The following is a 23540-nucleotide window of genomic DNA, read 5'->3' on the forward strand; positions in this document are numbered from 1 at the left end:
CTTCAAGGTACAAGGGGTTACATCTCTCCATCAGCTGATGGAGAACAGTCTTACAAAGCCAATGTCAGTATTACTCCCTTGTATAGATGAAGAAGTGGGAGCTCAGAGGATTTAAGGAACTTGTGGAGAGCTTCTATCACCCCAGCTGGTGGGTGGGATTTGAACTCCCATCCCCTGGACTGCAAACCCATGCCCTTTGCCACCACAGCAGGCACTATTCCTATTTTTAGGAGTCCTTCATGGAGGATTTATTAACCACCCCTCCTTGGAAGGTACTAAGGGGAGGGGGTGTTGTCATAAATAAGCTAATTAAACCCTTGTTGGCCAATTGACATAAACTCTTGTACTCACTGGCATGTGACACAGGTGGATGACTTGTCACAAGAAACCAGGCAAACTAAAAAAACCTTCTTCCTCTTCCAGAATCCTATGAGCATGTTGGCAAAAACTTTGCATATCTGATGTTAAAAGTTCTGAAAAAATATTTACTGAGTGTGGGGGGGGAGGGGATTGAAAGACTGATGCAACCAGATGCAAGTGAATGCTAAAGTAAACAATCTGTATGTCCAGAGGATGATTTTTGGTGGAAGTTTTTGTTAGAGGGATGAACTTGGTCAGCGATTTGAAGGATATGAAAGACACAGGATGATCTAAGTAATGTAGAACCATTGAGATGGCCTCAGAAGTATGAGCAGTGTGAGTAAACAGGAGACGGTTGCCCAGTGAGAATAGCCTAATGGGTCTAACAAGTAGGCCCCAAATGTGAAATGAGGTGCACGTAGTAGAAATGAGGTGCATTTCTTGTTCACCTGTACAGTTCAGGGGTCATCTGGTTAGCAGTGAACCTAAGCCAATGGAGACTGCTCTCTCCCTTTTAAGTGCCAGTAGCCAGCTGGGATAAGACTTGAGAAAGCGACCCTCACTTCTCAACTCCTTTGGCCCAGAAGTGACGCCCATCCATTCTGCTCACGCTGCAGTGGCAGGAGCATGCCTGAGAGCTGGTTGCATGGCCTCACCACAGTGCAAGGGGTTTGCCAGTCATGCTACCCAACGGAAAGAGGAGCCTGGCTTTCAGAAAACAATGAGCTGGGCAGCTGGAGTGGCTCAGCGGTTTAGCGCCACCTTCAGCCCAGGGCATGATCCCGGAGACTTGGGGTCGAGTCCCGAGTCAGGCTCCCTGCATGGAGCCTGCTTCTCCCTCTGCCTGTGTCTCTGCCTCTCTCTCTCTGTGTGCCTCTCATGAATAAATAAATAAAATCTTAAAAAAAGAAAGAAAGAAAAGAAAACAATGAGCTGCAGCCACAAATGACAAGCAGATTTGTTTGCCAGGATGGGAGGATTCTTTTTGGGAGTTGGAAGAAGAGGTTGTAAAATTATTCCTAAACTTATGGGTGGAAAGGTTACGAGGGGGAGTTTTGGATGATCAGTCAGAAACGGCCTGCTCTCCTAAGATATAAAATTCAAGCTTTTCAATGTTGGTGAAGATAAACGTCTAAAGAGCACGTATCTGCAGGGAACACTCGAAAAGCATCTGTAGTCCTGACATTGAACATAAGGGTGTGGCGGTGACAAGAGCTGTGTGGGTAATTATGCACTTTAATGGATGGGAGTTCGGGAAATAATCTACTCCCTTTCTTCCAAATAAATTGTGCGTGGGGGGTACTTTGTAGGAATAGAATGGTGGGGGCTCAAGAGGTAGAAGCAAAGGCACTGGATGTTTGGAGAAGGCAAACAAGGCACAGTTGTTAAAGAAGATTCTGCGAGACAGACTGAGGTGAAAATAAAACATTGAGGACATTTCCTGGGGAGACACAGTGGGGTCGAGAAGGACAAAGACAGTATTTTGGGTTGTCAAACATTTATAACCAATTGTCTCTTTATTCCTGCCAGTAAGTAATTCTCTTCAGATGAGATTTGGTATAAAAAGTGCTTTATTGCTTTTCATCACCCTGTCATTTATTTATACATTTATTTTTTAACCTCTCCTGGGAACTCACCATTACTACTTTTATTTTATGGCCCAATTTATGGATATGCTGAACCTGAGTAAAAACCATAGCTCTCACTATTCCAAAGAGCTGGTTTCTGAGAGGAAGCGGGTCAATGTGCATGTATGTGTGTGTATGTGGCTGAGTGGGGGGTGCCCAAGGTTAAATATTTCTTGACATTTCCTTACATTTATTTCTCCCTTGCACTTTATTCTGCACAAGTTGTTTGCAATTCTGCTTCCGAATTCCTGTTCCCTTTGCCCCAGTGATAAGTCACCGGCGTAAGTCTCCTTTTCCTTTGCAAGACAGGAGTCCTTTGCAGATGTGATTATTTAACGAAGCCTGGAGAAGCTAGGTTCTGTCCACTTGTTCTGTGTTCAGTGAAAGTACAAAGTACATATTTGTTTCACTTCTAAGTATAAAGGGGAAAAACCCACCTGTTTTGCCTTCAGAAAAATTCTTTTGATCTGACTGTTCTCAGAACGAAAGCTGGGGTGAACTTTTTTTTCAGTTAGGTTTTCTGATCTACCTTGTGCCTCTCATGAAAACAAAATTGAGAGTTGAAAGACTCCACTCTTGAGGAAAAAAAAAATGAAGACGCTTTTCATCATTCTGCAAATCAGAAGCAAAGATACGGCCTTTTATTTTTCTTGTCATATCCGATAACACCTGGTAATGTTGGGAGCCCCGACTCAGTTGGAAAGGGGAAGAGGGACTTGGTTTTGATTGGCCATCTGTCTTAGGTCCCAGAGACAGTATATTGAAAACGCAGCTTCCCGGGAATGTTCTACATAAAAGGAAAGCTAAGGAATTTTTTTGGTAGTTTTAAAAGTGACTGGCATCAGTAGCTCCATTAAACAATCTCCACAATATTGCCAAAATAATTTGACACCAAAATCCACTGTGCAGATCCATTTTGAGAAATGGATCTAATGTATAAAGCCGGGAACAACTGAGGGAGTCTTTTTCAAGGTCAGCCTTTGTCATGTCAAGGGGGCCTAGCTGAGCTGTTCAGATGGGAGTCCTTCAAAAGCCGAACTTCCTATTGCTCCTGGCGATGCGGCATACAGCCCTGAGCACAGCCTGGCATATGGCCGTGGGTGTCTTCTTTCATGAGAGACCAGAAACATTCAGAAAAGTTGCTAGGGGATGTTGAAACCATACTGACGCATCGTCTGATTTTTGATGTGAAACCCCAACCACAGTGTTTGTGCTTCAGTTTCCACTCTTTAAGGATGAAGATTACACTGTTAATGACCTTGCAGGGTCATTTGTTCACAGATGCAGGAAACATTTATTTAGAACCTACCAGGTTCCAACGAGTATGTCCAATACTCAGATAGTGAACTGAGAGGGAAGTAGTTGCCTTGAGACATTTCCAGCCCATGGGGAGGTCGAGTAGGTCAGGCAGATAATTATCCAAATGCATGTAAGATGGCACCTCTGAAGCTCAGACAACTTGGCACATGGCACATACTTGAATTCAACAAATTTGAGCTCTTGTTATATTAAGCATTGCATAGTAAGTTCTGTACTGGTGACACACCCAAAAGAACACCATTGTCCCCACTTACTTAACACAAATTTGAGGGGCTGCTAGGAGTCCTGAGCTATGAGAGACCAATGTGTCTCACAGAGCGGCTCACAGACTAATAAGGGAAAAGGACAAAGAGTCTTACTCAGTGTGAAAGGCAGCCCAGGTGTCTTGACAGCAAAACCTGTCACAATTGGATAGTAGGAGGAGAGAGCACTTCTAGGAGAAGTGAAGGATCATGGGAGTAGAGGGGGTGAGGTTGACAGCGAGGGAGGGGAAAGGTAGGGAATGAGCCTGTATAGATAAGGTGAGGTCCATTTGTTGAATGACCTTTTTGCCCTACTGAGGAAGAGCTTGTGATCAGTAAGCTGTGGGCAGCATTTGAAGGACTTTAAGCCCCACAAGGACACATGTGATGAGATTTCCATTCTGGAAGGCTAACCCTACTGAGCACCAATGATGTGAATTATGCCATGCCCATGCCTTGGCACACCATGTGGCTATTAAAAATCACATCTTAGAAGGTAACAGTGAGGAAAATGGTTGAGGAATATCTTTCAGCTTAGAAAGTATTAAATATCCACTTTGGTCCCAATTTTTATTTTAAAGACTTACACCATAGAGAGGAAAGACAGAAAAAGATGAGAAAGCATTATGCGAAAATATTGAAATGGTGTATAAGGTGGGGGTGAGAAATGCTTTTTCTGTTAGCCATACTATTCAGTATTATCCATTTGGTTTTACAATGTAATAAAAAGGTTATTTGGAAGATAAATTGAAAGAAAGGTTAACTCCAGACATGGATTAGAGGGAATCAAATCTGAACTGGAATTCAAGGGCTGCCTGGGATTGGCAATACCATTAGAAGAACAATGTGAAAGGTGTGTGTATGTGTTTGTAGCTGGCCAGATGACTAGCTGAATGACCTTTCATGGAAGTTGAGAGAAAGGATCATATTTTGGATAGAAAATATAACTGATGGTGAGTGGTGGGGTTCTTTGAGGGGAACTTGTCTGCAACTGATACAGAAAAGCAGAGGATTGATAAAGAAAAGCTGAGTTGGGTCTGTTGACTTGGAGTTGTTGGTAAGACACGCATGGTGATAATGCAGAAGGAGTTGGAAAATTGTAACTCAGTGCAATGACTGCTATTTAGACTGGAGAGCTAGTGGTGGTTGACACATCGGACGTGATGAATTATCAGAGCATGTGTGAAGAAGAAACTGAGAAGTCTTCAGGGGGATAAGAAAACTGTCTGAGAGTAACTGTTTCCAAGTGAAAATACTCTTTTTGTAAAAAGGAATGGTTGAAAGTGTCAGAGGAGGAAAAGTGATCATCTGAGACTGGGACACTGTGGGGAAGTGTCAATGGGATTTGGTAATTAGGAGTCCGCAGTGGACTTAATGACAGCGGTTCATTAAACAGAAGACTGATTGCAAGAGGGTTAGGGGGTGAATGAAAGCTCAAGGTGGGAGAATGGAGCCAGTGAGTAGGGATGGGGGATGGAGGTGATAACTAATTTCGGAGGGACTCACTGGTCTCAGTGTTTTTCCCCCACTTCCCCCCATTCCCAGAATGAACAGGGTTGGAACATTTCTGTAAGTTGAGGGAGAAAGCAGTGGGCTGAGAAAGGTGAATTGATGGAGCACATGTAGATGGGGGTGGGATTTAGAGTAGCAGTTGGAAGAACATGTTTTTCTTGGCAAAGGGAAGGAGAAGGATGATTTAAGGTGCTGATTTTGGGGTGACAGGTGAAGAATTCAACTGATGGCCTTTGTATTTCTCAGTAAGGAGCTAAGTTCTTTAGAGGAGGATGGGAGAGAATGCTGGAGGAAAGAGGGGAGGGGACGGAGGAGAGGTTTGGTAGAGCTGTGCTAGGAAATGAATAGGAAGAGTTACTAGGGATTGCTGAGTGCTCATAGGGGCTCTGCTGAGATCAGAAACCTAATAATAAAGAGATAGATCATGCCTGTTGGGACATACATATTATTGGTGCTCATGTCTCCAAGGCTTATTTTAATCCTTTGTGTGTACATCTATGTGTGTGTGTATCTATTTATATATTCCATAATGAAAGCTCGGTACACCTTTGTTGAATAATTGAGTCAATTGTTGTAGATTTGCAGACCATTGAAAGGGGGGGTCTATTTCCTGGAATCCAGATAATATAATGTTAAGACTTGAATCCCTCTTCCTTGTTATGTTTTACTTTCATGACCTTCATTTTTTTTTTTTTTTTGTCTTCAGCTGGTATTTCCTCTAACACTTAAAAAAAAAAAAGGTTCATGGAGAATGAAAAGATAAATCCAAACACTTAACTGTGGCCCTTCTGTGGATAGTTAGTCCTGCAAAAAGAGTTCTGTGGGACAAGATGGTCCTTGCCCTTAAGAAGCTTCCAGTGTGGTGGGGGATGTGGGTGGTGGGGTGAAGCATAGGAGGAATTCCGTATTATCAGCACATGCTGAGTGCCATAAAAGAGATAGGAAGGAAGGGCTTTGAAGATGTGAAAGAAGGAGACAGCAACCCTGGTGGCCTGAGCTGAGAAGGGTGTCTGCCTGAGGAGGTGTTTGCTCTGCGCCAGGATGAATGAAAGGAATTTCGACTGGAGGCCCTTAGCTGTGGGCAAGGGTGTGTAGGAATGGGGGTGGGAAGAAGCATTTCAGATGGGTAGTAGGTGGGGGTATGTTCTAGGCAGAAAATATATCCCAGGAGGCCACAATAGAGAAAGTTTAGTTAGTTGCTCAAGTCTGGGGACGTGGAAGTTTATCTTCTGCTTACTAGATAGAGCTGACATCAGAATGGGGAGGGTGGAATTCACTTTTCCCTGTTAATCATCAATTTTTTCTTTTTCCTTTGAGAATTTATTTCCATATTTTCTTAGCTATTAAGTCTTTGGTTCTAAAAATTGTAGACTTGTAAGAATTCACTTTGCCTCCCAGACAGTTTAAAAGAGCCCCGACATCAACATTCACCAAAACCAAATTGCTTTGTGAGGAATGGTTTCAGATTTTATGAGAAATTTCCTCAAATGTCCAGTTACTATTTCCTGCCTTAACTTGAACTATAAAAGCTAGTCTGATCCTCTTGTTTTTAAAACAATATTGAGAAGACACCTGACAGTGGCAGTTTCTAGCTTACAGGTGTCCCAAAGACAGAGACTGTGCTTTTAATCCTGTTTCTTCTAGTGGTTATCGTTTTTCTCTGAACACATCTGGAAGTTCCTCATACTTAAAGTGTGGGTGTCAGTAAAACTGGAGAAGAGAGATTTCTTATTCAGTACATGGGTGTTTAATTTTGAATTGTTCCCTAGATTAGAATTCAGTCTTGAGGTTGGAGTCTACCTGTAATACCTTTTAGTATATATGTCCTTTTCCTACCAGTGAAAGGGTACTGGGAAGGCTGGTTTAACTCTCTTTTGCACCATTCATGATGAAGGGGATGTCCTTTTCTTTTTCTTTTTTTGTGATCTGTAACTCAGCTGGTTCAATGGCCCCTGATGATTCAGGCGTTGGGGAAGGAGGGAGGGATATGAGGTAGAGGTGTGACCACTGTGTGGCCCTGTGCTTACTACCACCAGAAACCAACCAGTTTCTGGAACATTTAGCACTCAGTTCATAGGCGAGTGAGGCCATTTCACTAATCCCAAAAGGTACATCTCTGCGTTAAGAAAATCTTTTCGTCCATTTGTTCTAAGGAAGCTTCCTTTACAGAGATTTTTCAACTTTTGTTTATTTATTGTGGGATAATTTATACGTGAAGGGCCGTAATTGCTTACTATCTTTTCTTCCATAATCAACAGGAACTCAAGATGGCTATTCACATTTTGTTTATACAGTTGACCCTGAAACAATGCAAGTTTGAATTTCATGGGTCCACGTATATGTGGATGTTCTGGGTAAATAAATGTATTTTCTCTTCCTTATGATTTTCCTAGTAACATTTTCTTTTCTCTAGCTTGCTGTGTATTGTAAGAATATGTAATAGCGGTGACATGCAAATATGTGCTTATGTTGTCAGTAAGCCTTCTGGTCAACAGTAAGCTGTCAGTAGTTAAACTTTTGGGGGGAATTAAAGTTATACATGGATTTTTGACAGCATGGAGGCCACTGCCCCTAAACCCCCATATTGTTCAGGGGCCACCTGTATGTGTCATTTGTCCCTAGCCACAGAATGCCTTTTTGCTCCTCCACTTTTCTCTTCTCCCAACAAACCTGGAGTTCAGTATCTGAGGTTTTTTTGGATATGATTCTGTGTTGCAAGTCTGTCTGTCTGTCTGTCTTTCACTATTCCTTGAGGGCCTAGAGTCCTGTCCCTCTCTTTGATTGGTTTCGGTTCTGGGCTTTGTGTGAATGGAGAAGTGTCTTGGTGTCACTAACACAAACAGATGCACTTCAGCCTCCTCGTACTTTGAGTGTCTCAATATTTAACATCACTCATCCCCATCTTCTTCCTGGAGTCTTCTGACATGAGGAGTACTGCCCTCTCTAAGCTGCTTCTACAATCCTTGTCACTTTAACAAGCTCCTTTACTGGATCTACATCCAGGTTATTTAACACTCCAGTTCCTCCGGGCTCTGCCTTTGGCCTCCACTGGCCCCACCCTGTAGGGTCTCTCTCCTTCGTCTCATTCATGTTCCTGGCTTCATTGAACATCTGCACATCTCTCTCTCTCTCTCTCTCTCACGCACACACACACACACACACACACACACACAATCTCTATTCTACACCTTTCCCTGAAACTACAGGCATCTCTTGGTGCCTCAATCCCAAAACATTTAAAATGGGCCCATGATTCAGCCCCTTTCCCCCAAGACAATGAATGACATTGCCTTGTATCAAGTTTTGCAAGCTCCAAATCTAGCTGTCTTCCTTGATAGCCCCTATTCGCTCTCCCCTCTCAATTCTTCAAGTCTAGGGTCAAAATCCTGGGACTCTATTCACTCCTTAATTTTCTCCTCACCCCTGCCATTATCTCCTTAGTTCAGGCTGCCATCATCTCTCATCTGGTCCATTGGATTATTTTCCTAGCTGTGTTACCAGCACCTATTCTAATCCATTCCGCACCCTATGTCTTTCTTCATGGCAAACTTCACAGGTGACATTTCACCACATCTTTCTTTGTTTCTTTCATTCATTCATTTTTAGAGAAGGAGAGAGAGGGGTGGGGAAGGGCAGAAAGAAAATCTTAAGCAAAGTCCACACACAGCACAGGGCTCAGTCTCAAAACCCACAAGATCATGACCTGAGCCAAAATCAAGAGTTGGATGTTTAACCAACTGAGCTACTCAGGTGCCCCTCACCATATATTTCTATAATCATTTGATTACTCTCTTATTTCCCTGCTCAGGGCTATGTGCTCCATGAAGACAGGGACTTTTTTTGGCTCATATTGTATATTTAATACTTCAGCAGGCTGCCTGGCAATGTAGATATTATCGGAATATATTTGTTGTTAGAATGAGTATAAATGAATGAACAGTAAAAATTGATCATTGCTGTTTTTTTATTTTTCAGGATTTTTATTTACTTACATGCTTTAGGCTGATAGGGATTAGGGAAATCCTGTGCAGTTCCATTGTAAATGTGTTTTTCTGATTACAGAACTAGTAGGTACTAATTTTAGAAGGCTTACAAAAATAAAAGAAGAAAAATTATATCATGCTGTGTGTGGTTTTGAATCATGGTGTTTATATCATGCCCATTTTCCGATGTCATTAAAACCACTTCAGAACTGTTTAAAATAAAATCAATAAATTTGAGACATCCAACCTTTCTAGAATGTTTATATTTGACGCAGTTAAACTCTTAGAAAGACCTCGCCTAGTACGTGAAGTTTCTCTGCAGATTCCTGGAGTCCATAAGATTTGATGAAAGTTAGGCTCCATTTAAAATCTATTACGTTGTGTTTCATGTCAGAGATACATTTTCCACTTCAGAACTACTGCTACTTAGTGAAGGTCCCTGTTATTATCTGAACCTTTCATTAATCACATTTCTCAAGAGCAGGATGAGGATTCCTTGGTCAATATTTGTCAGAGTGACGCTTTATAGAGTTCCAGGTGACCACATAAAGCATGAACTTCGGGTTCTGCCAGTAGAAATGGAATCTTGTCTCTTTGGTTAAGTCACTTTTCTTGTTTTCAAAAATGCCCTGACCAGTAGAGGAAGCCACTTTAAAATCAACTTTGAAAAAATAAAATAAAATAAAATTAAATTAAAATAAAATAAAATAATAAAATAAAATAAAATAATAAAATAAAATAAAATAATCAACTTTGCCCAGCAAGAGATGCATAGGCACGTGGAGATTTCCTCATTTTCACAAGGTATACGAGGCAAGTTTGTAATTATTTGAGGCTGGAAAGAGATGAACCCTCTGTATTTGATCTGCTCTTCTCTTCTGGTCATTGCCAGAGTCAAGAACTTTGACTTAATATATTTCCTGTTATCCGGAGGGTTTATTTTCCCATTGGGGAAATCTGATCTTTTACATTGAATTTTCTTCTGTATGTACTTCCTCCCCTCCCAGTTGTTCATTAGGATATTCAGCTTCATCTCTTTATCACCTTATGAAAGTTATTAAAACCTAAGAGTGAAACAGTTTGGGCAATAAGCATGGCTTTTGAGGGCATGGTCTTTCTGTGAGCGCTTATTTTTGGTATGGAGTGTTTCCACAGCCCGATGGGGAAGGGAATAGCTTATGGCCAGTAGCAGATGGACACCCCTCATGGAATCTGTTACTTATCCCAGGGGGCCCTATTATACAGGGTTTGTTTTCAATATTAATCTTGATATGAAAGCAGCTGCAGTTCTTTAAAAAAAAAAAAAGATCATACCTCTAACATTTTTATGAAGGCCGAAGAAATTTATAGATAGGTTTTATAGATGGATCTTACTTTTTCCCTCAGTTATTAACCAGCACTGGGAAATGTGTAGCAATTTTTCCTTTGTGCCATATATATTCTTCCACTAGTAGCAATGAGGAAAAAAAATCTCTTTCTAGGAATAAATGGAGTCAGTACAGGTTGGTAATGTGTGCACTTTGTAGAAGAGTCACTATAAAAAGGCGCTAACATTTTATTTTAAAGCTAAAGGGTTTGTCCTTTTGTAGTAAAGTTCCTAAGCAAAAATTTCCTCCCCAGATACGTTGCATTTTAACTGGAGTGTATCAAGAGGGTGGGGCAGTTTTTTAGAAAGTATTCATAAACTGTCTTTAGCTTAAAAAGCAGCCTCACTAACATCCTTTTATGATGGTTTTAAGAATTTTTTGCATCTGTTTTCCCTCATTTTTGGTCACTTTTGCATTTACAGCTTCATACAATTTTCCTTCATATCGTTGAGTCACTCCACTGGAATAGAATTGAGATTTTGCTGAAGTGCGTAAAATTTGATATATGTTTTAAGAAGAGCTGCTTACAAATTGCTGTATAATCACATCTCTTTAAATTCATGCAAGGAAATGTTAAGGTAATCTTGACTGTATTAATATACAGCGACTTTGTGGGCTTCTAAGAATAAAATGCCTCCTTTATTTAGGAATACTTAAATTCATGATTATTTTATATAAAATGCTAAAATAAGCTTGAGCTATACACCAGATTAACATTGACATCTTGACTGAGTTCCGTTATTTGTCTTCAAGATGAAAGTCAACAGCCACCACTTTGAAGGTTTTTTTTTTATTTTATGGTTATGTTTAAGAAACCATTAGCCTCATACTCAAAGTAATTAAAAATATAGGTCTAGGGGGAAAAAACCCCTCTCTTTTTAAAGTAAACACATTATGAAATCTTAAATTACAGATTTTGGAATAGCTGGTTAGAAGGAATGAAAATTTTCCTCCCTCCTGCCCCAAGACCTTATCAGAAGTGGGATTTAGAGTCTTGTGTGAGCCCTCTCCTAGTAAAAGATTTTAGATTAAAAAAACAAACATAGCAGGTAGGATACAGAAAACCAATGAAAGCTGTATGATCACCCATCTGGTAAAAGTTGTCCCCACAGAATTCGGGCAATCATAAAATCATAGAAAGATGTATGTAGTCGAGATTTTCTTGCAGTATGAGCAAAAGCTCTCTGCCACCATGCTATAAAACTCTAGCCCAGCCATGCATCAGTAGCCAGGACAGTGCCAGTAGTTTCTTATATTCTCATTCTTAACAAGTAGTTGAGACTTTTCCTTAAACTTTTGGAAATAATAGATGTGAGTTAATAGATATGAATCATTAAAATGATTGTATATTATATCTGTTTGAGGTCTTCTTATCACTGATGGTTTTTGAGTTAAGTAGGCTTGCAGCATTTGGTTTATCAAATATGATTGAGACTGGAAAACAAACACATGAACTCACAATTCTTCAGGAAGGATATATGGTTTTGTTACTCTTTTTAATTTTTTTTTATTTTTTATTTTCAAGATTTATTTATTTATTCATTCAGAGAGAGCGAGAGAGAGGCAGAGACACAGGCAGAGGGAGAAGCAGGCTCCATGCAGGAAGCCCAACGCGGGACTGGATCCGGGGTCTCCAGGATCACACCCCAGGCTGCAGGCGGCACTAAACCTCTGCGCCACTGGGGCTGCCCTGTTACTCTTTTTTAAATGCTTGCCTTAGAATAACATGTTACACTCTTTCTACTTCTTGATTTATTTGCAACAGGAACAACAACAAAAAGCAACTGAGTATTTATGTACATGGAAAAGCTTCCTAGCTGACAACCAACTAGTTGATACATATTTGAAACACATTTAAGTGATCCTTGATGGCAGGCAGTAATCTTGTAAGTAGATCTATCCAAAGTCAGCATAATGCCCTCCTGAAGAAAGACCACTGATGGTGTTTGGATAGTGCAGAAACAATAATCCTGTAATATTTATTTTTAAAATACTTGGAATATCTTTTGTTTATGCTTAATGTACAGATTGATCTATATCAGGGTTTCTCAGTCTTGGTACTGTTGACGTTTTGGACAGGTTAATTCTTTATTGTGAGAGCTGCCGTGTGCATGGTAGGAAGTGTAGCAACATCCCTGGCTTTTACCCACCAGATGCCAGAAGCACCCTCTAGTCATGACAGCTAAAACTCTCTTCAGGCATTATCAAATGTCCCTTGAGGGGCAGAATTGCTTGTGGTTGAGAGTCTGTGATCTGCATACCACTGCTTCTATCTGCATATCCACATCTATGGCTTTATCTGCATGTCTGTGTTAGCATATTTGTTATAGGCACCTGAACGCGATATACTTTAAGAGCACAACATTTTATACTTTAGAGATCAAAGAACAGAAGACCCATTATAAAGTCATGGATGTTTTGAAAGAATTCATGATAAAAAAAAAAAAAAGAAAGAATTCATGATAAATCATAATTACGGGACCAATTGAATTTAGAGAGTGTGTGTTTTACCATTGGTCAGTAGAATTTAGTTATTGAACTCAAGAAATGCTGTCATTGGTTAAAACATTTTCATTTAAAAAAACTGAGGGGTATTTGGCTTCATTTGTTGTTCCTTTTTTACATTTGAAATTTCATATGGTGTGCAAGGAGTGCAGCCCAGGAGACTTACTAAGGGTATTCGGTATAAATAGGTCACATCATTAGAGACCTTAAAGTTTGTTTTCAGTGGAAAGTCTCTGAGGTCCTTAGTCATTTGCAGCGTGAACCACAGAATCTGGAAGTAGGAGGAAAATAACTCTTGATTTTATCTTCTCTGATTTTCCCTTTCTGTTTTGTTTTAAGACTTGGCGGTACTTCGGCAAACCGTAACAGTGGTTCACCTGAATTCAATGTGGACTGTATCACGTGTACAGAAAAATAACTGGCTTAGTTACACATTTTGAAACCCACTCAAGCTGCCAATCGGAAGTACCCCCGATCTTGCCCCCGAAGCACTGCCTCATCAGTTGAGTACCTACTATGTGCCTGGCTATGGTGCTGCAGTGGCCAATGAGACTTTTACAGCCTCTGCCCTCAAGGGAGATGGATGTAGAAGTAGATCACTTGAGCACAGTGCAGAGTGATGCGTAGACTGCCTTGTTGCTTGATGCAGGGGAACTCAGCGCAGCTGGCAGGGTGGGGAGGAGGTGTAGGGGCAGAGGCAGGGGCAGGTGGTGCCAAGAAAGACTTTTCCAAGGCACTTCCTGACCATCCTTGCAGATGATACCCACTGTGCACATCAGTGGATCTATTTCCTATAGACGAATTCACACCAAAGTGCCCATGACAAGGGAGAGCTAAGTTGTTATTCCTCCCAAGGATATTAGAACTTACCGGGCAGCCCTGGTGGCTCAGCAGTTTAGCGCCGCCTTCGGCTTGGGGTGTGATCTTGGAGACCTGGGATCGAGTCCCACGTTGGGCTCCCTGCATGGAGCCTGCTTCTCCCTCTGCCTGTGTCTCTGCCTCTCTGTCTCTCTCTCTCTCTGTGTATGTCATGAATAAATAAATAAAATCTTAAAAAAAAAAAAAAGAACTTACCATGAGACCCAACCCTTTCTAAACCCCGGTGATGTGCTACTGGTCCTAGAAATCTGCATGTGACTGTTGAAACTTTGGGGGCCAGGGTCTTTCTGGTTCTCATGCTGACACCAAAGAAAGTGGCCACCTTTCCCATCCAGAGTAATAACTTAGCTATCATTTCAGTGATTTTTCAAGAAACCAGAAAAGACCGAGCATATCTGTTTTACAAGTTGTTGTCATGATATAAAAGATGCCCACAGTTTGCCGGAAACAATAGAAAATACACAGAACAGACATTAGTCTTACTTTCTGGAAGTTATACTCTGACTCTTATCTTCTGCTTATTGTTAGCTGACCTTCCCTCACTTTTGTGTTTGGCCTTCCCTCCCCCGACAAACATGTGCGAGTCTCCTTTTATCCCTACAGCATGTTCGAGCCAAAACTCTCCAAAGTATACTCTACTTGCTGCCTCCTGTTTCAACCTCCTTCTGCCCTCTCTGCCAAGAAGGCTTGGCTCCCCATCTTGTGGTTGGCCAGCCCACTTCTATGACATTAGGCCTTTGCCCAAGTAGTTTTCTCTACCATGATGGTCTTGTCTCACAGGCAAGCTCCTACATATCCTCCAAGGCCCCACTCAAATGGCTCCTCTTCTCTGAAATCTTCTGCTGACTTTTCATGGGGAATGCTTTGCATATTTCCATATACAGTAGCACCTGTCATGTGGAGTCTGCGTCTTACATATTTTTTTTACCAGTATCCATCATTATCTCTTTTGTATTATAGGCACTTAATAAATACTACATAAAATACTTCCGTGACCCATTTATTTTTCTCAGATTATCAAATTCCTAGCTTTCCAGGCTCCTCACTCTCAAACTTTATGACATTTACCAAGTGCCTCTTCCATAGAAGACCATTTGTGGGTCGAGGGGGGAAGGACTGTGTCATCTCACTTTTTACACAGCCCAGTCCCCCAGAGCTCTATTCTTCAGTCCTCAGAAATAAATAAAAACAAAAACAAAAACAAAAAAACCCAGAAATTCAGAGTGGTAACATGCAGCAACTTACCGGATCATATCCAGCTTATAAGTAACAGAACTGGAATTTGAACTCGGATCTCTCTGGTTCCTTCCTTCACTCACACAGTCAACAAATATTTACTGAGTACCTCCATACCACAGACCACCCGTTGTCCTAGGGCCAGAGGAAACCACATGTGACCAGTCATTAAGCAGAAACCTACATAAAGTAAGGAGAGAGGGGAGAGTGGCCAGGTCAGGAGGACAGTAGGTACAAAGGCCCAGAGAAGAAAGTGAGGAGTAGTCAGGGGCATGTGGTTGGGACTTAGTGAGGAGGGAGTTTGGAGAAGCAACTGGCAGCCAGATCACACAGAAACTTGGGTTGTGCTCTAAATAGCAGTGAGAAGCCATTGGAGCTCTTTGAAGAGTAAAACTCTCCTGCTCTTCAGGGCTCTCCAGAGCCCGGCTGCCCATTACGTCCCCCAGCCTACCTCCCCCTCTCTCAGTAATGGCACCTACCTGCAGCCACAAGGTCTCTTCTTTGTTCTTTGAATGAAGCCTGTGCATACTTAGGTCTGCAGCTTTGCACACTCTGTTCCCTCCACCAGGGACATCCCCTCCTCCTTTCTCCTTCCTTGATTCGAGACTTGTTCTCAGAGTGGCCATTCCCACGTGGTTCTTCCAAATGTGCGTATCATTTGTCAGCATTGCTCCGTGACTTGGCCCTTATGTTTAGAAATGATTTTTCTCGATCACCCTAACTGGGTTGACAGCCCTTAAAAACAACAGGAGTATCTTCTATCTCTTGCTGTCTTTGGAAAGGTTAGGTATATTCCCCACATGTATCCTATTAGTTGGCATCTAATTGGCGCTGGGTTCGGGGTTTGTAAGGCTTTTGGGGGGAAGGAGAAAGAAACCAGAATTACACCAAAGATGCGGCCCCTTAGCCACATATGTATTACCACTGGCTTATTTCTGTTGGTGTGCGTTTAAGACAAATCGGGTCTTTCTTTCCTCATTCTTTGAATACTGGTGATGCTGGGCCAGTCCCAAAGATTGCTCCATTTTTGTTAAAAAGAAAACTTAATTTGGGAAGCTTAGGATCCTCTCCTCTGCTTTATTTGTTTTTCTGATATTAAACAAGTGCAGTTGGGTTTGAGAGGGTGTTGTGGGTTTTTTTTTTTCCTTGCCACCTCTAACTAGTCCAGATGGTTATGCAATTTACAGACTCAAATGTGTCCAGATCATGAAAATCCAAAGGCCTCCGTGTTTGGGTAGAGTCCATATGTTTAGGCATTGTTGTTCCTTGTGTGGGTCCACAGAACTTGTTGAGAAAACTAATAGTGGAACTTGTATTCCCTAATTGGTCCAACCTAAGATGTTCCCATCCTTCCTTCTAGAACATGAGGGTGGGAGAGGGGCTGATGGTCACCTCACGGACATTTACAGTTTCCTGTAAGTGACAATGGTAAGAAGAGATTGGAAATAATTGAGCCGAGGCTTTATTGCTCTAAATAAAACAGCTCATGCTACATCAGCATTTCAATGAGATCATCATTGGGCGTATGGAAAGGTTTGTTTAAAAAAAAAGAAACCTCCATGTTAGTCTAAAATAACAAGGCTGGTAGTTTTCAAATATTAGTGTCTCCTTGAGTTCCTGAGAACCTAGTTAAAAATACCAGATTTTTAGGGCCCCACTGCCTAGAGATTCTGACACAGTAAACTTTGGGGAATCAAATAATCTTCATTTTTAACAGGCATCTGGTTAATGACTGGTCCCTAGCACCACACTTTGAAGAACTCTGGCCCAGCCTATAAAGCAAACACTTTTTTAAAAAAAAACAACAGTATTTTAAATTAGAAAAAAAAATCAGCTGTCAAATTGAATACTCAGATTCTTGCCCCCTTGATGTAAGATTATTAGCTTTCTCTTCTCTGGACTCTACATCTACAGGCCAGAATCAGTATGGTTCCTGCAGCGTGTTTTCAACCACAAGGCACCCCTACTTCACACTCCAACCTCACCCACCCAGGCCTCTATATCTTCTATAAAAGGGTTAGTGCATTTTCTAGAATAAAGCTTTTTTTTTTTTCAAGCTAAGCATCCCTAACATTTAAAATATTAATTTTATTAGCATATAGAATTCTTTCTTATTACCACTTCTCTCCCAGAGGTGTAGTTCTTCACGCTAGGACCTGTGGTGATAGATGCTTGGTTTCTCCTTTTGGCTTAAAGTTCAAGTGTGTATACTGTGCTTGGAGAGCAGTTCTGCATAGCAGCATTTCCCATTCCAGAAATCAGTTTATTTGTTCTTTCACTCAATACAGATTTGTTGAACACCTACTATTTATCAAGCTTTCTTCTTGGCACTGGGACGTCAATGTAAACAGTGTAACACATGCTTATCCTCATTAAATTTACATTCTAGTTGGGGGAGAAAGACAATAAATATGTTACGTGGAAAAGTGTTACCGAAAAAAATCAAAACGGGGAGGAGCAGTAGAAAGTGCTGGAGGAGGAAGAGGGCTGCAAAGACATTTTATAGGGTAGACAGAAGGTGACAACTGAGTAAAGGCCCCAAAGGAGAGAAGTGAGCGAGCCCTGAGGAGGTGGCCGAGAATGACAGTTCAGGTAGAGGAACCAGCTGGTACGAAAGCCCTGCAGTTGAAATGTGTCTGAGGTCTTCGAGGAGCAATGGAAGCTAGCAGGGTTAGGGTAGGATAAGCAGGGATGGAAACATTGGCCAAGGGTCAGAGAAGAAACCAGGGCCATTGTGAGTCTTGGCTTCTTCCCTGAGAGAATAGAAGGCCACAGAAAGTTTTATGCAGATGAGAGATGGGATATGACCTGGGTTTTCAAGGGATCTCTTCAGGTCTGTGCTGAGAAGAGACTGGTGGACAGTATGGTAGAGCCAGCAGGACTGCTAGGAGGTGACCACGGTGACCCAGGAGGGGATGGGTGACTTGGGCCTGGGTGACAAAATGATCAGCTGTGGGGGCGTAACTTAAGATGAGCCAATGGAATCTTTGATGATTTGACGGGGGAAGGGAGGAGGAGTGGATTCCAGAATGATTTTTTGGCCTGAATCACCCGGAAGTGAGTCATCTCTCCAATCAAAGGAGATGGGGAAGGCTGTGGGTGGAGCGGGTCTGGGGAGAAGCTGAGGAATTCAGTTTTGTGCATATGATCGAGCCGCCTATTGACATCCAAATGCAAATGCTGTAGGCAGTTGGATAGAGGAGTCTGGCACGGGGGAGATAATTATCTAGGAGTTTTTAGCATATGGAAAGGCAAATAATATTTTTGAAAGTTTATTTTCTTAAAAGAAATCCTGCTTTATATTTGAACCTGTTAATATATGTGCGCATATGTATATGTATGTGTATAATTACACATATGTGTGTACATAATCCTCTCTTTGTATATAATTGTATATACGTAATTAGCAGAAGTATGTGTGTGCGGGTATCTTCTGCTAATTATATGTCCTAGTCCACTGTTTGCAGTTTGTTTCCAGGCTGTTGTCGAACCCATAACCTTTGGTACAGACTGTCTTTACTCACGACATCATTCTTTGTTCCCGATGTGGCACTCCAGATCGACCCCTGAGAATCCCCAGTATCCCCAGTATTGTCACCTGCTATCCTGGGCTTGCATTCACTCTTTTGGGCTCTATATCTTGAAACAGATTACCACTGCTGAACATGGTTAAAACTTGATTATCGCTGGTAAGTTCTTTTCCATGGGGTAGTTAGCAGAGCCTTTGAGAGTGTGTGAACTTTGCGGCATGGCCTTCTTACCATGTGACCATGCTTGGCACACTTGATCCATGATGGCACAGTTCATTTGTGTAAGCAACTTGACAGATGTCCTTACTGAGGCATCAAATTAGATGGTGTCTGCTAACAAATCTAATGGGAAAAAAGAAAAGAGAATTCGAGGGATTATCTTTTTTTTAAGGATTAAATTTGTGCCATTTAGCTGTTTGATACCTTGTAGTTAATGCTGCTTTATTAGAAGCCTATACAATTCTTCACATGGGTGTCAAAATAATTTCAGTGAAAATGATGTTGTGTGGATTCATCAAGCTGAAGTATTCGTCTTGTGATTACAGATGGGTTTTTGTCTGTGCTGCTCTACTTTCTTCCAAGCCTTTTGCTGGACAAGCTAGAATTAACAATCTCCATTAATTTACTTTGGCACTTCACACGGTTAGACAGGCCATGAACACGATGGTCTTTAATAATTTTTTTTAGAAATCCTGCAATGCTCCTTTTTAATTGATGTCCTTCATAAATTGTATTTGCCAAAGCTGTAATTATTCATCAAGCAGCAAAAGCAAATCTACCTCTAAGTACAATGAAGATGTTCTTTTGTGAAATTATTAAGATACAGAAGTTCGACATGCAGAGTAATTTAGTTCTGCTTTATAATTATATCTTTGGGGATTATATCTTTGGGGATCACATCTATTAGAGCCTATCAAAGTGGAAAGGACCGATCATCACCAGTGTACTTATAAATGCCCCTGCCTCGTAGTGACCATTCCCCCAATATATAAGCTCTTTGAAACAGTTGGAATTGGCCTCTTTCTTTCATAATGTCTTTATATGCTCTTTGCGCTAGGTAAACTCTTTCACCCGATGTTCATTGATTGTTTTGAAATACTTTGTTTCAATTCCTGAAATCACATTAAAAACCATATATTGGTCGAGTTAGGGGATCTTCGAAGGAACATCAGTGGAGAGCTACCATCTAGAAAGTTTAGAAATTAGCCAAATTAAGATGACCCAAATGCTTAATTTAGAAATTCTTATTTAGGTGAATTGCCAAATGTGTAAACTTTACCTTGGTACAAAATGAGGATACTGACTTTGGTAAGGATTCAGGGGAAATAAAGGAACATTGTCAATAAAGGCTGTGGAACAAGGTTTTCCAGAGTGTTCCCATAGACTGCTGTGGGGGAAACCCAAAGAAGTGTCCCATGGCAACTCTAGGGGGAAGAGGGAGGTTTACTATCTCCCACTTAAAGAAAAATGTAAACTCTATCCAGATAGGAACTTTGCCATCTTTCTTACCATTTTGTGGTCAGTGCCTAGCACAGTGCCTTTCACACAGTAGGTGCATAAATAAACGTTTGCCGAATGAATGAGCTGCAGGACTTCTCAGAACATTTAACTGAGTGCAGCAGGCTCTGTAACTCATCAAAGAGGGGAGGTGGTCTGCAGCCTTTCTCAAACTTATGGGCCTTGAAATTCTTTTTCTTTTTTTTTTTTTTTTTTGAAATTCTTTTTCTTGAGAAGCATTCTCCTAGTCTGAGGTACCTGGAAATACCTCCTGTGAAATTCTAGCCTTGGGTCAGATTGATAAAAATAGTCTTAACATTGAATTGATCACTGAGTGAAATAATCAAGGTTTTATGGTTATCAGAACATAGTGATACATATTGTGAGGCAAGAGGGATGCCAGGCTCCCATGTTTACATCTATGATATGGGGCATTAACCCCTAGAAGCCTCAGTCTGTTTATCTATAAAATAGGGATAATAATGATTTTTTTTTTCTAACTTGTTCTGGGGGAAAATAAATTACATTTAGTCATAGTTGGAAAAGGTAAATAATTTCTCAGGGTTTATAATTATTACTATCATTATCATTCTTGATATCATCTAAAAAAAGAAGTGACAAAATTGTTCCAGTTAAGATGTGTGATTACAAGACACTGAAGTTACAAATGGGATCAACCTTTTTAACCCCTCCCCCCACTTCAACAAACGTTGGAGTGCTCATAATATGCCCGGCATTGTTGTTGGTTTTGGGGGAGACAGCAGTGAACACAATTAAAGTCCTTTGCCCTCATGGAGCTGGGGAGTTTTTGTAATATATTGTGTTTACCGATGTCACTGTCTCTCAGAACATAAAGCAAATTTAATTGTACACAATTCAGTTAAAGTTAATTGTTCTGAGGTCATTATATTAGAGATCTGCCCCAAAGGATCACTTTTTCTCTCAGAATCAGATCTGTTCGTACACAAAACGAGTAAAGGAGGATTCATAGGTCACATTTTAAAATAAAACAAATTAAATTAAGCTAGCGTTACCAGCTAAGGTAAATCAAATGGAAAGTGGCATCCCTTTCATCCTGATCCATTTAACCACGCTGCCAAAGTTAGCAAGTAAAAACACACCATACCCAGTTGTAGTTGAACCACAGATAAATAGAGAATGCTCTTTTTTAAAGGATAAGTATATCCCAAATAGTGTGTGGGACATACTTATACTTGAAACAAAGTTGTTTATTTGAAATTTAACTGGACACCCTACATCTTATCTAGCTACCCCTCCCACACTACACCAGAGGCCCAACCACCTGTGCAGGGAGAAAAGACTGTTCCCCACGCAAGTCAATATTTGAGGCCACCTTTGAAGGGCATATTTTTACCCCCAACTGCACAGAAACCTTGGCTTCTATTTGAAATGATTTATAACTGTTCCCGCCTGATCACCAAGTGTTTCCAAATTAAAAGCCATTAATTAAGGCCTGATATAGATACAAAAGATATGCAAGGAGTGCTTTGTAATTCCAGCTCGGTACTTCAGGTGAGAGCTTTTCAAATTACGTGGACCACTGGAGCCACCTGCTTGACTAAATGCAGCGCGGCGGGCGCGTGGCTCATCAGCGCACTGCGGTGCCAGCGTTGTTACTGATTTTTCTCATTTCTCCAGGGCAAATACTAATTAATGGATACAATTCACAGCTGATTAGCTGTAGTTTCTTCAGTAATTACATTCGCATACTAACTGTTCAGAAGAGGATTTCTAACCCAGTTCTTATTTCACTCTAAGCTTAATTTGTTTTTTGAATTGTTTAGGCCCTTACTTTAATAGCCATTTTATTTTTCTTTGTTGTTTTAGGTGCTATTAGATAATAAGTGAGTTTAATCTTAAAAAAATACTCTCTGATAATGAGCTGCTTTCCTTAAATGGATTTCTAATTCACCAACAAAACCTACATTTAAATAACGCTAACGCTGGGATGCAGGCTGCCCAGGCATTTTGGGGAGGCAGGGTGGGTGCCCGGAATGCACAGCATGACCCAGGTTCTCATAAGTACCCAAAAACAACATTCGGAATGGAGACCTGAGATTTTTATCCTAGAATCATTCATTCACAGAAAATTCCGAGACAGAAACCTATGCTTTTTCTTACATATAATGAACATTGTAGAAAAATGGAGAAAATATGTGTATGTGGGCCTTGCCCATGCGTGTGCACCTGCTCACATATGTATCTTGCTTAATTTTAAAATTATTTTTAGGAGCGCCTGGGTGGCTCAGTGGTTGAGCCTCTGCCTTCAGCTCAGGTAGTGATCCCGGGATCCTGGGATCGAGTGTCACATCAGGCTCCTCGAAGGGAGCCTGCTTCTCCCTCTGCCTGTGTCTCTGCCTCTGTGTGTATCTCTCATGAATATGTAAATCTTTTTAAAATAAAAACTTTTAAACCATTTTAGTGGGATATGATGGTGTACAACACACTGTACATATATCACGTTTGCACCTTGATGAGTTCAGAGATAAGTGTACATTGGTGAAACCACCCCCACACGTCTTTTTTCTATCACATGCCTTCAGAGAAACTAGATACAGGTCTTTCTCAAGTGCTAACAAATACATCTTTCAGAAATCCTTATAAAGATGTTTATCCAAATGAATCTGAGGGCTCATTGTGTGAGTATGTATTTAGGGGTCGTTTTACAGGGTGGGATTTTGCTTCTGTAGACCATAGCCGCACTCCGGAGCCATTAGAGCCTTTCGTGTAAATCCTGCTCAGTTCTTGGATCCCTGACATGATAAAGTGTAGCATGTCAGTCCCACTTCTGTGCACGAATCTTACAGGTTCAGAGTCAGGGGCCGAGAGCCCCCTGGAAATGAGTGTTGTGTTTGCTGAGAGGAGGATTATGTGGGTCTTCCATATCTATGTGTCTATGTTTATTCTCTGCATTTGTCTGTCTGTGTATCTGTATTTCTCTCACTCTCTCTCTCCTTGGGAAAGTTATGCCTTTTACTTTAAATAATTAACTAGCTCTATTTATATTAGAGAATGGATATATACATTTCACCCTTTGGAGACCAAAGCTGTGTGTCATTTGATGCACTGAAGGAAGGAAACAATACACATTATAAAAAGAAGGGCATTCGTTTACCATTTAAAAATGGTGAAAATAATACAGCTCCAAATAATTATGCTCACAGAGCCCTTCCATATTGCCAGACTGATAACAAAATGTTTAAAGCAACAAAATGTGCCTACATATACCATCTGAACCTGAAAATACATTTCTGGCAAAATCCAAGTTTTACATTTTGATAACAGGTCTGTAGCAGTAAAGAGCTTATGTCTGAAATGCTGATACAGTCTTATTTGTGATGGTATGAATGGGCTATTGTGTTAGGGAATTAAATAAAAATTGCCGTGTTCATTGGATCCTGCTTATTTTTTAAACCTCTTTGCACTTAATGTTACATTGGGAGATTAAATATCACTGTTT

The 23540-nt window shown here is 40.9% G+C and overlaps 1 protein-coding gene across 6 annotated transcripts in view; it reads left to right on the forward strand.

Moving 5' to 3' along the window:
• The window catches only part of TOX3 (TOX high mobility group box family member 3), a 106260-nt gene that overhangs the window by 52048 nt on the left and 30672 nt on the right, over nt 1–23540 (forward strand). The gene's annotated exons all lie outside the window — the stretch shown is intronic.

Source organism: Canis lupus, chromosome 2, assembly GCF_011100685.1.
Source record: "Canis lupus familiaris isolate Mischka breed German Shepherd chromosome 2, alternate assembly UU_Cfam_GSD_1.0, whole genome shotgun sequence".
Lineage (NCBI taxonomy): Eukaryota > Metazoa > Chordata > Mammalia > Carnivora > Canidae > Canis > Canis lupus.